A 14,597-nucleotide genomic window follows, 5' to 3' on the forward strand; every position below is an offset into this window, starting at 1 on the left:
TCTCTCTCTCTGTCTCTCTCTGGCTCTCATGAATAAATAAATAAAATCTTTAAAAATATATTTAAAAATAACAATATATTGTATATCCATATAAATAATATATTTGGCAAAAAATATTTTCAAAGAAGTTAGGAAGAAGAGTGGCATTCTTTACATTATTGTAAACCTCTTTAATGTCAGGCCTAAGTAAAAAAAAGAAGAAAAGAAAAAAAATACAGATTCTCATATCTGCTTCTGCATTCAATCTGTTGTAATATGTTATTTTGTCTGAACTACATGAAGAAAGTCTAGCCTCATACAGATATGCAGTTAGAAAAGAGAAGAGAATATTTTTAAGTAGACTCTACACCCAACATGGAGCTTGAACTCACAACACCCCAGTTTAAGAGTTGCAGCCAGTCAGGCCTCCCGAGAAGAATATCTTTATCAGATAACTGTGGACATTCTTCTTTGATACTCTACCCAAACATGACAAGTGGTCGTTTCCTAAAAGCTGCAATCTGAAACCACCTTGATAAATTTTTAATTAATTAATTATTTTTTTAAAGATAGAGAATGAGAATGTGAGAGTGGGAGCACATTAGTGTGGGGCAGAGGCAGAGGCAGAGGGAAAGAGAGAATCTTAAGCAGGCTCCATACTCAGTGTGGAGCTGGACCTGGGGCTCAGTCTCATGACCCTGAGATCATGACCTGAGCTGAAATCAAGGGTCACACACTTAACTGACTGAGCCACCCAAGTGTCCAACATATTGATAAACTTTTCATACTCCATTACATTAAAATCCATTGGCCTATCTTGAACTTTGAATGGATCTTTTACTTGTGCATCATGTTGTAACATCATGCATTGATCATTTGGAAAATATTAGTTCACTGATCCATGTGAATCTTCCAAATGTTGACACACTTTATTACACAATATTTTAAAAATCACTTCCATTAGTATCACCCCCTGAATCTCATCAGAAAAGCCTTTTAATTATTGGGAAGCTATTAAGCTCATAGTGGCAAACACAATTTACTAATTGTAAAATGCTAATTGTCACTGAAAGCGCATATTTTATCACTAGCAACAAATATTGTCAGTTGTTTTCTCCAAGAGACAGGCTTATTTTGTTTATTTGCAAGAAAACATCTGCCAAATACCCAAATCTGAATAATCATATTTGTCCGCTGGTTATTATTTTAAATAAAAGTAGTGCCTCATGAAAAAAGAGCTAGTTCAGCTTCCAATTCAAACAATTACAATCACAGTGCTTTTCCTGAAGCCAACCATCATACTTCAGTACACAGCAGAAGTGCTTATGTGTACTTCCCATTTTATCACGCAGATTATTAAAAAGGTGTCTACTCGTGTCAAGATTTGGTAAAGTTAATTTTTACTTTTTTATTAAGAACATTTTTAAAATGAAACTGGCTTTTGTGTTTGTGACTGCAAGGGGGTGAAGAATATGACTCCTTGTGCAATTCAGTGACACTGCTTTGATTCCTGACAACACATCAGCAAACTTTCTATTGCTTTTGTACATTCAGCACAAATGTCAACTTTCAAAAGGTAATATATAAATTTCATGTTTCACTTGTAATTTTTATGGCACAGGGTTTTGTAATAGGAGGTAATTATCTGGAAGATCATATGGAAGCATACACTTCCAAAAATAGTCATGAAAATAGTGAAAAAATATAGAGGATTGTTGCTTTTGGCCTGAAGGTCTAACTGCCAAGAACTGCTGTCCCACCATAAACAACTAGAAAAACAGGCAAGATATATGAAACAACTATTTTTCAGACATTGGACAACATGCCACCCAGGGTTATGATTCCTAAGAGAAGGAAAACCAATGAGGTGAGTCCTAGCCCAGGATTACTCCCAGAGGCAGCTTCCAGGAGACAGCTTCAGTATAGAAAATCTAAACAGCACCCAATGTCTCATTGAGTTGAGAGAAAAGTGTTGGCAGATTGAGGAAGCTACATTTATAGGGGCAGGATACTAGAAAGAAAAAAGGTGTTCAGGGGAGAGCTCAAGAGACCTACAGAGGAGACCTTTCAAATCACTGGTCAAATCTTAATCTGCATATATTTGGATGAAATTCCCCAGACTGAGTAAAGAACCACCATAAGCAGTGGGATGTGCAAAGCCCAGAGCTCACACAGAGATGGGCATTTTCCCAACATAGGATGAACTCTTCAGAAAGGAATCACCCAAGGAGTGGGGCTACTGAAGACTGCTTTGATTCACCCTAACAAAGCAGAAAAGCAAGCCTCAAAAGGATCAAATGATTCCAACTAACTTAACTTCCTGTTGGATAAAAGGCCAATATTTTTTTGAAGGAATATAACAAGATCCAGCACCAAAAAACATAAGAATTCAGTGTCCTGAAATCCAAACAAAATTATCAGACATGCAGAAAATATAACCCATAACCAGGAGAAAAGTCAATCGATATAAATAAGCCTAGAAACGACAGAGATGAAATAGGAAAGCTTCTATACCAGCTATTATAAATATGCTCCAGTTACTCAGGAATGCAGAGGAAAACACAAATATAATGAAGAGAAAACGAGAAGAAAACAAGACCCAAATGAAACTTCTAGAGATGGGGCAGCCCCGGTGGCGCAGTGGTTTAGCGCCGCCTGCAGCCCAGGGCGTGATCCTGGCGACCTTGGATCCTTGGATCGAGTCCCACATCGGGCTCCCTGCATGGAGCCTGCTTCTGCCTCTGCCTGTATCTCTGCGCCTCTCTATCTCTCTGTCTCTATGAATAAATAAATAAAATCTTTTAAAAAAAAGAAACTTCTAGGGATCCCTGGGTGGCGCAGCGGTTTGGCGCCTGCCTTTGGCCCGGGGCGCGATCCTGGAGACCCGGGATCGAATCCCACGTCGGGCTCCCGGTGCATGGAGCCTGCTTCTCCCTCTGCCTATGTCTCTGCTTCTCTCTCTCTCACTGTGTGCCTATCATAAATAAATAAAATTTAAAAAAAAAGAAACTTCTAGAGATGGAAAAAAAAAGAAACTTCTAGAGATGAAAAACATAGTATTTGAAACGAAATGAAATAATAATAATATAGCATGAGTGACCAGTGAAACAATACCAAGCAGTCTAAGGTCCCTGTATTTGGAGCCCCAGGAAGTCAGAGGAAGGGTAGGAGAAAGATATTTCAAGAAACAATGGCCAAATTTTTTCCAAATTTGATTAAACTAGAAAACACACAGATCCAAAAAGCTTATGAACCCAGCAGAAAACTACACCAAAACACATCATAACCATATTTGTGAGTCCATAGTCAAAAGGACTAAGAATATCACGATGATAAAGGAATATGTTTAAAGCTGCCCCCCAAAAGTCATTATGTAAAGGGGAGCAAAGGAAGGAATGACTATAAAGTTCCTATTAGAAATGACACAAGCTAGAAGACATAGGACTGATATTTTTAATGTCACAGGAAAAAACTATCAATCTAGAATTCTACACTCAGCAAAAATATCTATTAAAAATGGAAATAAACTAAAGATTTTTTTTTCAGACAAAAAATGTTGAGAGAATTCATCAACAAGCCTGTGCTACAAGAAATGTAGTTCTTGGGGCACCTGGGTGGCACAGTCAGTTAGCTATCTGGCTCTTGGTTTCAGCTCAGGTCACAATCTCAGGGTCCTGAGATCAAGCCCTTCATGAGGTTCTGTGCTCAGTGCCAACTCTGTTTGCCCCTCTCTCTCCCCCTCTACTCCTCCCCTCTCTACAATAAATAAATAAATCTTTAAAAAAGAAGGAAATGTTGAAGTTTTTCATATGGAAGAAAAGTTATGCAAAAGGACTAAGAATAGTACAGAAATGCTACACATGTGGATAAAGTATAAAAGAATTTTCCTAATTGTTTAATCTCTTCCAAAGAAAGGTAACAAACTCTTTAAATCAATAATTCCATTAAATATAAATTGCCTAAACAGTATAATTGAAAAACAGAGATTATCAGGTGGACTTAAGGAAAAAAAAAACACAAATAATACCTAACAATATGATGCCCACAAGAATCCTAATTTAAATTAAAAAAAGCACAAATAAGTTAAAGGTAAAAGGATGGGAAAGAAGATATGCATGCCGCCATAAGTAAAAAGAAATTGAGAGTGGCTATATTAATATCAGACAAAGTAAACTTTAGAATAAGTAATATTATTAAGGAGAAAGAGGGGTATTAAGGTGTTGAGGTGTTGAAGTAACAAGAGGACATGCAATCCTAAATGTGTAGGTACTTAATAACATAGTATCAAAATACATGAAGAAAAAATTGTTAGAATTGAAAGGAGAAGTAAACAAGTCCACAATTAAAGGTAGAGATTTCGATACAGTACTATCGGTAATCGATAGAATAAGTGTACAGAAAACCAGTAAGAATACAGTAGTCTTGAACACCATCCATCTCACATGAGCTAATTACAATTTACAGAACATTCTACCCTGAATTTCAGAATGCATACATGCTCTTTTATTTTTTTAAATAAAAAATGAGTGAACTCTACACCCAACATGAGGCTTGAACTCATAACCCCAAGATCTAGAGTCACATGCTCTAGTGAAACAGCCAGGTGCCACTATACTCACGCTATTTTATTTTATTTTATTTTATTTTATTTTATTTTATTTATTTATTTTAAATATTTTATTTATCTATTCATAAGAGACACACAGAGAGAGAGGGAGAGAGAGAGAGAGAGAAAGAGGCAGAGACACAGGCAGAGGGAGAAGCAGGCTCCATGCAGGAAGCCTGATGCGGGACTCAATCCCAGCACCCCAGGATCACGCCCCCGGCCAAAGGCAGGTGCTAAACCACTGAGCCACCCAGGAATCCCCTACACATGCTCTTTTAAAGTTCATTGGAATATGCAGTAAGACAGACATATGTCCCATATTCTGGGACATTAAACAAGACTCAATAAATTTAAATTTTTAAAATTTAAAGTTATTAAAACCATACACAGTATGTTTTCTGATAACATACTAAATTAGTAATCCATAACAGAAAGATATCTAGAAAAATCCCCAAATCCTGCAAAATAAACACCCTTATAAATAACCCCTAGAATCAAAGAAGACATCACAAGGGAAATTAGAAAGTATTTTGAACTGAATGAAAATTAGAGCACAGGGTATCAAAATCTGTGGGATATTAACAGAAATCTGCAGGCCCTAATAGATTCACTGGAGAAGTTACCAAATATATAAAAGAGAATTAATACAAATTTTAGGCAGTTTCTTTCAGAGAATGGAAAAGCAGGGGATGCCTCTCAACTCATTTTGCAAGGCCAGCCTTCCCCTGATACCAAAACCAGACAAAGATAGTACAGAACAACAAACCCACATCTTTCAAAAACTTTAGACACAAAATTCCTTACCAAAACATTAGCAAGTTGAATCCAGCCATGTATGAAAAGAATTATATCCTTTAACGAAGTGCTAGGCAAGGGTGTGGTTCAACATCCAGAAACCAATGTCATCCACTGTATCAATAGGCTAAAGAAGAAAAAGCATGTGACTATATTAATTGACAAAGAAAAAAAGCATTTTACAAAATCCAACACCCACAGCAAAAGAAAGCAAACTTGGAAAAAGGGCATTTACAAAAACCCCACAGCTAATACCATATTAGATGGTGAAGGACTAAATTGTGTCACCGTTGGGTTGAGGTACAACCTGAATGTATGCCAACTGATAAATGGATAAATAAATTGTTGTACAATCCATCCAGAGGAGTTCTACCCTACAATAAAAGGGAATTAACAGCTAAGACAGGCAGCAACATGAAAAGGTTTCAAAACATGATGCTAAGGGAAATACCTCAGACATAAAATACCATGTATTGCATGATTCCATGCACATGAATTCTTTTTTTAATAATAAATTTATTTTTTATTGGTGTTCAATTTGCCAACATACAGAATAACACCCAGTGCTCATCCCGTCAAGTGCCCCCCTCAGTGCCCGTCACCCATTCACCCCCACCCCCCGCCCAATTCTTTTTTTTTTTTTAAGAGGCCCCACACCCAGCATGGACACCAATGTGGGGCTTGAACTCATGACCCTGAGATCAAGACCCAAGCTGAGATCAAGAGTCAGATGCTTAACCAACTGAGCCACCCAGGCGCCCTTCCACGCACATGAATCCTTAAAAAGTTAAAACTATAGTGATACAAAGCAATTAGTGATACCAGGAGCTGGGATTCGGGCTGGCAATTGAATATAAAGGGGCAGGAGGAACTTTTTTTGGGGGGATGGAAATATTACATATCATAAAGTAGTAAAAGAAACATTTCTAGAACCTCCCTAAACTCCCTATCATCTGATACATTCCACACTGTGACGGCATCCATTCCTTAGCATGCTCTATCATTCTCTTCTCCTGTATGAACCACCACACCCCAAAATATACACACTTCACCAGTTTTTTGAGAAGGCCTATTTGTGACAAAAGCTGCTACAGTTCACAGCACCCAAAAGGGAGGGATAAACATTGCAAGTTGACAGAAGCAGTGGTCATGAAAAAAGCTGGCTATGAACAGCCCGTAAGTGTTAGAAAAATCTATCAAAACACATTTATATGCCATATTTAATCAATTTTAAGATGCTTTTTTTTTTTTTAACACATTTTAACTTCTTGAAACAGGGATGCATCTTTCAATTGGTGACATCATGCCATTATAATTGAATGTGTTTATGGGGCGCCCGGGTGGCTTAGTCAGTTAAGTGTCTGACTCTTGATTTTGGCTTAGGTCATGATCTCAGTGTTGTGAGATCGAGCACTGCAACCGGCTCTGCCCTGGGTATGGAGCCTGCTTAAGATTCTCTCTCTCCCTCTGCCCCCCTCCCTAAAATAATAAAAATAAAAATAACAATTGGGTGTGTCTATTTTTCTTAGTAGTAAATTTTTCCTAATGGAGCACCTTAGAATTGATGACTTCGACAGAATCAATAAACTGCAGAACAGCCTGACAGAGGATGTACTGGTTTTTGCTGTGGCTGACAAGGGTAAGACATCAAAGATGAGAGATGATTCCAGAGTCCAGAGGACTGGATTCCATGCCCTGGGACAGAGACTCCACGTTATGTATAAAATTATCAGCCCTGTTGCCACCTATTCCTGTCCCCAGTTAAGGCTGAAGAGGTACCTTGGCAAGTGGTGCAGATAGACTTTGGAGCAGGAAGTCACTACTGAATGGCTAGAAGAGACAGTAGTAGGGAAAGGTGGTAATGAGCAGGTCCCATCTCCAGCAGGTGGCACCACAAAGAGAAAAGATAAATAGAGGCACTTGGGCCTAGCTTGCTCAAGGAAGAGTACAGTCGGTTGATTGCATTATGAAATTTGGTAACTAATGACCTTGCCACTATGCTACTAGTGGACTAGACAACAACAGCGCCTCCGTACTATAATTAATCTTTCTGGACTTCAGTTTCTTCATCTCTAAAATGAGGAATAATAATAATACCAACCTAAAAGAATTAGATGTTGATTAAAAAGAGATAACACTGGAGCATCTCGCTGGCTCAGTCAATGGAGTATGTGACTCTGGATCTTGGGGTTATGAGTTTGAGCCCCACACTGAGCATAGAGATAGAGATTATTTAAAATCTTTAAAAAAGGGAGAGATAATACATGTAAAGGGCTAAAAATACTGTCTGGCATATATAAGTATTCAATGATTTATGTATCATTATAGTCACTTCCATAAATATTTTAAAATTCATCCATTCATTTATTCAACCTTTTAACATTTACTTAGCAGTTATGATGCTAAAACCTGAATAGTTTATTGTAGTTTGTTACTGTTCTTTGTGTCTTTTTAATCTCCTTAGCAATGGCCAGTGGCAAATGCCAATTTCTCCTGATTTACTAATCCTTCTTAATATATTTTATTTCTGTTCCATCATCCTGCTACTTAGGCAACTGGTTAAACATACAGGGCCATAGTTTTTATTCTTTACATTAAAAATGATACTACCGACTCTTTGTAAAATATACCCTATCAACAAAGATTTAGAAAGATGACTAAGACTGAAGAAAGAAAAATAAAGAGTAGAGAGTGTCTTTGTCACATAAGGAGGTGTGACTGTAGGCCAGGCATTTGCAAAATAAAGATAATACTTAACTGGCAAAGATTTTGACAGAAACAAATGAGATGATAGATGTCAAAATGCATAAATTTATTATGATGGACTCTTAATCATAATAGATTTTTGTTACCAAAAATAACATGATATGCCAGAAACTAATGTTGTATGTCAATTATACCTCAATTTTTAAAAATTAAAAAATTATTTTCCTTTGACTGATTATAGTAATTAAATGTATTTACATAGTAACTTCCTACTGAAAAAATCCCCAAGTTTAATTCTCCAAACTCCTGAGAGAGCCAAGGGACAGAAATGAAATATTATCCTGAGTGTATGTAACATATTTTACTGTTCTGATGAAAAGAATTTTTTAAGACTTATTTATTTATTTTAGAGAGACAGAGAGAGAAAGTGCAGGAGTAAGCCCAAAGAGGGTCACAAAGGGGGAAGGAGAGTGACAAGCAGACTTGGTGCTGAGCAGAGCCCAAACCCTCTACTGGGCTTTCTCAATTTCATGATCCTGAGATCATGACCTGAGCTGAAATCAAGAGGCGGATGCTCAACTGACTGAGCCACCAAGGCAGCCCTGAAAAGAAATTATCCAAGATGTATTAATGGGCACTAGTGTTAAATCTAGACTCTATACCTCTTATTTCTCAACTTTGTGTTTCTCTCCTTGGATTTTAAGCCCCTTAGTCTTTCAAAAGAAAAAAATATATACACAAAGACCCAACACTTCTCATCCTGGCTGGCCTTTAGAATCATCTGGGAACTTTAGAAAAATACTAATGCCTAGCCCTAGACCTACATTCAGAATCTCTGAATGTGGACTCTGAATATTGGTCATTCAAAAAGTTTCCCAGGGGATCCTTATGTGCATCCATTGTCAAAAATCACTAGTGGAGAATTTAACATCAGCTATGCAATTTCAAAAGCATGCACGTACCCTTTTCAATGTCAGCTTTTCTCCTGAAATGGTTTTGTTGAGTATAGATTCCATACAAGGCACAGCACTGGGTGCTGACTACCATGCCATCCTTTTGTCTGTATGCCATTCCCCTTTATTTGTACTTTTCTGAGTGTGGTTCATAGTCTGCATTGTTGTATAGTTATTTTTGTACTTATTCAAGCTATCTTTTAGAATATCCGTCTCTTGGGGGCACCTGCCTGGTCAGTTGGAAGAGCATATGACTTTTGATCTCAGGGTTGTGAGTTTGAGCCCCACCTTGGGTGTACAGATTACTAAAAAATAAATAATTTTTAGAATATCCCTTTCTTGAGGACAAGAACCGTGACAGTGCCCTTTCATGGGAATTCTCTGGTTAATGTTTTAGTTGCCCACTCTTATCATCTCACCTTGGAACACCTTAGAACCTGTATTTCACCTTCCCAGTGCTCACTCCAACCACATATCTCCCCTTGATTATGCCCATTTTCTTTTCTTTTTTTTTTTTTTTTCCATTTTCTTTTCTTTTTTTTTTTTTTTTCCATTTTCTTTTCTTATGTTCACCTCTCACCTCCACATAATTTAATTTTGTTCTCAGAGAATTTCATTGACTATTTGTCTTCATTCTTTCAAATGTTTTATCTCCCAAATATTACCTAAATGACCTTACAGTTCTTCCTCTCCGGCCATGGCTCTTCCCTGGCTTCACTCTTTCCCACTTCCTACTATCTCTTTGCTCAATCCCTTCCCCCATCATGTAACCACTTTTCTTTCTAAATTCCCCATTGGAGGCATTAGCCCCATTCAAAGGTATCTGTTGCCAGGGGTATGGAGCTGGGGTGCTCAGGAGTGGCATGCTTTGGTCAGTTTTGATGAGGTGTTAATTAGAGCTAGACCTTAAAACAGGAAAAGGGTAGCAGTTGGTGGAGGGGGACCTGGTCATTCCACACCCAACAGGCAAGGACAAGACAGGGGACAGAGAATAGGGGCTGTTGTCAAAATGCTATGTGGAAGAGGTAAGTCAAAAAGAAGAGCCAGCAAGTTCATGGATCCAGCCAAGAGGAAACAGGTTAGAGAGAGAAACAGAGAAGAAACACAGGTAACAAAGTGCAGAGATCAGAGTCCATGAGCAAGACTGTTAGACGAATATTATTTACAGCTTCCTAATTGCACTCCACACCTCTTTCTGCTGTACCCTGTCAGTCTTGAAGTGTTCATACTTGAATGGTTTCTGACTCTGCTCTCTATAAACCTTTCCCCTGGGTGGTAGTAGACTGGAATTTTGTGGGGTAAAAGAGGTGAAAATTTCTCTAGAGCTATGTAGTCCTTATCGTAGATGGTAGACTGGTATGTTAGTTTCTCATATGTAGTTCTTATTAACAGGGTTAGGGTGAAAATATTTGCCATAAGGAGGTAATGACAGCTGTTATGAGGGCAAGGCTGAACCAGGCATACTTGTTGACTCAAAGAGGTAGAAGCAAAGGTAGTCCTGAGGGTAAATGAAAATCATTGTAAAGAGAAATACAAGTCCATGCTCAAAGGACAGCACCAAGCATGAGATCAGAGGGACAAGTATATGCCCATAAACAGGAGGTGAGGCAAGGGATCAAGAGCCAAGGGCATTAGAAATATCTTCCTGAAGCAGAGTGTAATCCTGAAATAAATATTTGGCATTCTAAACTGTGCACAATATATCAGAACAGAAATTCATTTACCTTGAGAATCAGACTCATGTGCTAGGGGTAGCTGACCAGTTTAAAGATACAAAGACAAGTTAATCTCTTCCAAGAGGTCCCTTCCATCAGACAGGATAGACCTGTAGCTTCCCATCTGGGTATTCTTGACAGAAATGGAGTTGCTCTCTGGGCTGTGTATGAGTACCCCTTGAGCATCCTTCAGTCTCGGTCCCTGTCATCAGGACAGAGTTAAAACTATTCTTGGAGGTTGTGGGTACATCAACCTCACCAATCACTTGTTTGAGGTCTCATATAAGATTGCTGGGGTGAGTCTTTGGGGTGTATAATAGAGAACAGGTGCTAAAATTTAAGGTAGAAACATACGAAGTGAGGAATTGAATATGGGAGGCAACCAGAGTTACGGACTTTGTCATTACAAAGAGGCCCAAATTCTCAGACAAGGACAGATGAAGAGAGTGGTAGAAGGATGGCCAGGACATCTCCCATCTGACTCATTTCCCTAACTATTTGGTACTTACTGACTCTGGCCTTGTATTATAACGTCTCCTGTGATGCTAGAGGGTGTCCTGTAGGTGTTTCTGAGTGGCCTGAGCTCTTACATTGATGTGACCAGGAGCTGGGCTCACAGAGGCTCAGGATAATAGCAGGAAGAGATGGTGGTAAAACAAGAAATACCACAAAAGGGCATTCAGGGGGGAGGAGTTAAAAGAGCTATTACATATAAATTCAGAGGTTATTTCTGGACTACTCACTTATCTGTTCATCTTTGCCACCATGAAGGTATACAAAGAGTGCCAACTTTCCAACATCCTCTGAAAATTACTGTCCTTAATAAATCCTGTAGCTGCATAAAAGTATCTGGACCCTAAATTCTGGCAGCTTCCAAATGTCCCAGGAGAGTCATTAATGTAGATGATATTTCAGAGCCCATTGAGTCAAATGACTTAAGGTCTTTGCAAACAGCTCTGCCCTGATCTCCTCTAACGGGCAAGTAGAGGTTATAGGGTCCACTGAGGGCCTAGGGCCCTTCTCCCTCAGCAGCAACTTGGTAAAGCTGAATGACAGCTCTATCAATAGTTCTTCCTTTGCCTTACTTCAACTACCCTCCAATCCCCAAAGGTAAGTAATATCATCCCCAGAGCAAACAAGACATGGGAGGATTATGTAACTTGCCCACAGTCATACAGCTATGAGCAAAAGTCCTAGAATATGAGCCCATATTTGTCTTAGTTCAAAGTCTATGATCTTACCAAATAAGTTAGCACTGCCTCAAAGTAGAGATGAGGAACAGTATTGGAGGACAAAAGAATCACAGCTGAACACCGTGTCTGTGAGACAATGGTTAGGGCTTATTGATTTCAACACTAATTCTCATCACAGCCAAAAGGGAACAGAAAGTGAGTATAAATTATGGCCACCTGGTTGTGCAGAAGAGCACCAGAGCCCAGCTATGCTAGAAATCAATATAAATCCAATGCAGAGATTTTCAGTAAGTAGGTCTTCCTTGGAGTGCCTGGAAAAAGATGTTTCTATTGTTGTTGCTTCTTTGTATTTTTCATCAATGGCCAAATCTGCTTTTGCTAATGAAATGATGACTTTCTCAAAATAGCTATATTTATACTCACTCAAAACTCATTCCAGGACATAGAAGACATGACAACACCAATAAATTTGTTAAAATGATCATTTAAATGAGAGAAAGAATTAGTCTCAATAGGAATCTGTATTATAGAATCTTTAAAACTAATATGATCATGTTATAGAAATTTGGAAAACAGAGAAAAAGCATACATAATTCCAGCTCTACCACCATCATTACCATTTCATAGAATTTATATACATATTTTATACGCATATTTACTGACTTTTTAATAATTATGTACATATTTTATACCCTTTAAAAATTTTAATTACAGTATAATTAACATACAGTGTTTTTTAGTTTCAGGTATACAATATAGTGATTCAACAATTCTGCACATTACTCAATGCTCATTAAGATAAGGGTATTCTTCAATCCCTTTCACCTATTTCCCTCATGCCCCCACCCACCTCCCCTCTGGTAACCATCAGTTTGTTCTACTACATTTAACAGTCTGTTTTTTGGTTTGTCTCTTTTGTTGGTTTGTTTCTTAAATTCCACACATGAGTGAAATTATATGGTATTTGTCTCTCGCTTATTTCACTTAGCATTATGCCCTCTAGATACATCCATGTTGCTGCAAATGGCAAGATCTCATTCTTTTTTAGAGCTGAGTAATATTCCATTGTGTATATACACCACATGTTCTTTATCTGTTCATCTATCAATGGACACTTGGGCTGCTTCTGCAATTTGGCTATTGTTAATAATGCTGCAATAAACACAGGGTACAAATATCTTTTCAAATTGGCGTTTTGATATTCTTTGAGTAAACTCCTAGTAGTGGAATTACTGGATCATATGGTAATTCTATTCTTAATTTTTTGAGGAACCTCCATACTGTTTCCCACAGCAGCTGCATCGGTGTGCATTTTGACTATCCTGCTTTTTTCCCCCTTAATATACATCATAGGCACTTTTCCATTTTGATTAATGGCCTTCTTAACAGTTTATTTAGTTGGCTATACAGCATTTCATGAAGTGGGCTACAACTAAAATTTACTTAAATCATTCCTATGCTGTTGGATATTTAGGTCATTGCAAGTTTTTGCTGTTATAAATTATTCTGCAGTGAACATCTTTATGCAAATGTATTTTACTGGCATAAAATGTTAAGATTTTCTTGTTATATTCACTATTACTCTAGGCTTGATCTTAAGCATCACATCTCCAAATAGGTTAACATGCTAGCCAGTCCCTTTCTTCCAATCTGCCCTGTATAACACTAAGAGATTGTTATCCTAAAATACCACTTTTATCATGTCATTTTCCTACTTAAGATATTCTTATTTGCCTGTATTATATGTGGTATGACTAGACTACTCTATTAGAACCCTTACAGACCAAAATGTGAAGCGTGTTGGGCCCCCAAAGGCTAACCAGCAGGAACCAGGAAATAAACTAGAGCCAGTGGAACTAGATTCACAATATACCAACCCAGGAATGAGAGTGGGTTCCTAAATGCATGTCAGTTCCACTAGAGCAAGAAAAACTTGGGTTCGGTTCAAGTTGGATCCACCCAAGAGGTCTTATCCATCAAAGACATGGCACTGATGGTCACTGAGGGGTGTTAACACACACAGTCAAGCGGAACCAAAAATTAAAGTTCAAGATAAATTTATCCAGGTTGAACGAGACTTACAGTAGGGTGAGCAGTGTCAGATACCCAGGGGCACAGGAGCCAACATAAACTAGATGGGATTAGAGCCCAGTCAAATTGGTCTTGGTTGGGATCCCGGGGTGGCGCAGAGGTTTGGTGCCTGCCTTTGGCCCAGGGCATGATCCTGGAGACCAGGGATCGAGTCCCACGTCGGGCTCCCGGCGCATGGAGCCTGCTTCTCCCTCTGCCTATGTCTCTGCCTCTCTCTCTCTCTCTCTCTCTCTCTGACTATCATAAAAAAATTTTTTTTTAATTGGTCTTGGTTTATGGCATGGTTCCAGAACTACCAGATTACTAGAGTGCAAATAAGGAACCAGGGGAGAAGCCCAGTTGTATAAACCAGGTCCACATAAGGGACAGCAGAGAAGTCTGCGCCTGTAAGCAGCAAGCAGTGCTCAATCCCACAACTGTATGATCATGATCTGAGCCAAAATCAAGAGTTAGACACTCCACTGAGCCACCCAGGTGCCCTGATGTTGCAGTCTTAATGCGAAGGCAGCTTGGAGGTAGGATTTCTTCCTCTTTGGGGAATCTCAGCCATTTTCTCTTA

General features: G+C 38.5%; 1 long non-coding RNA gene across 1 annotated transcript in view; it reads right to left on the reverse strand.

Moving 5' to 3' along the window:
* Positions 1-5,385: 5,385 nt before the first annotated feature.
* The window catches only part of LOC121496927, a 35,759-nt gene continuing 26,547 nt past the window's right edge, over positions 5,386-14,597 (reverse strand). The window contains exon 3 of the long non-coding RNA XR_005989371.1: positions 5,386-5,507. This is a non-coding gene — a long non-coding RNA (uncharacterized LOC121496927). The remainder of the gene's footprint in view (positions 5,508-14,597) is intronic.

The sequence above is a fragment of the Vulpes lagopus genome, chromosome 8, assembly GCF_018345385.1.
Source record: "Vulpes lagopus strain Blue_001 chromosome 8, ASM1834538v1, whole genome shotgun sequence".
NCBI lineage: Eukaryota > Metazoa > Chordata > Mammalia > Carnivora > Canidae > Vulpes > Vulpes lagopus.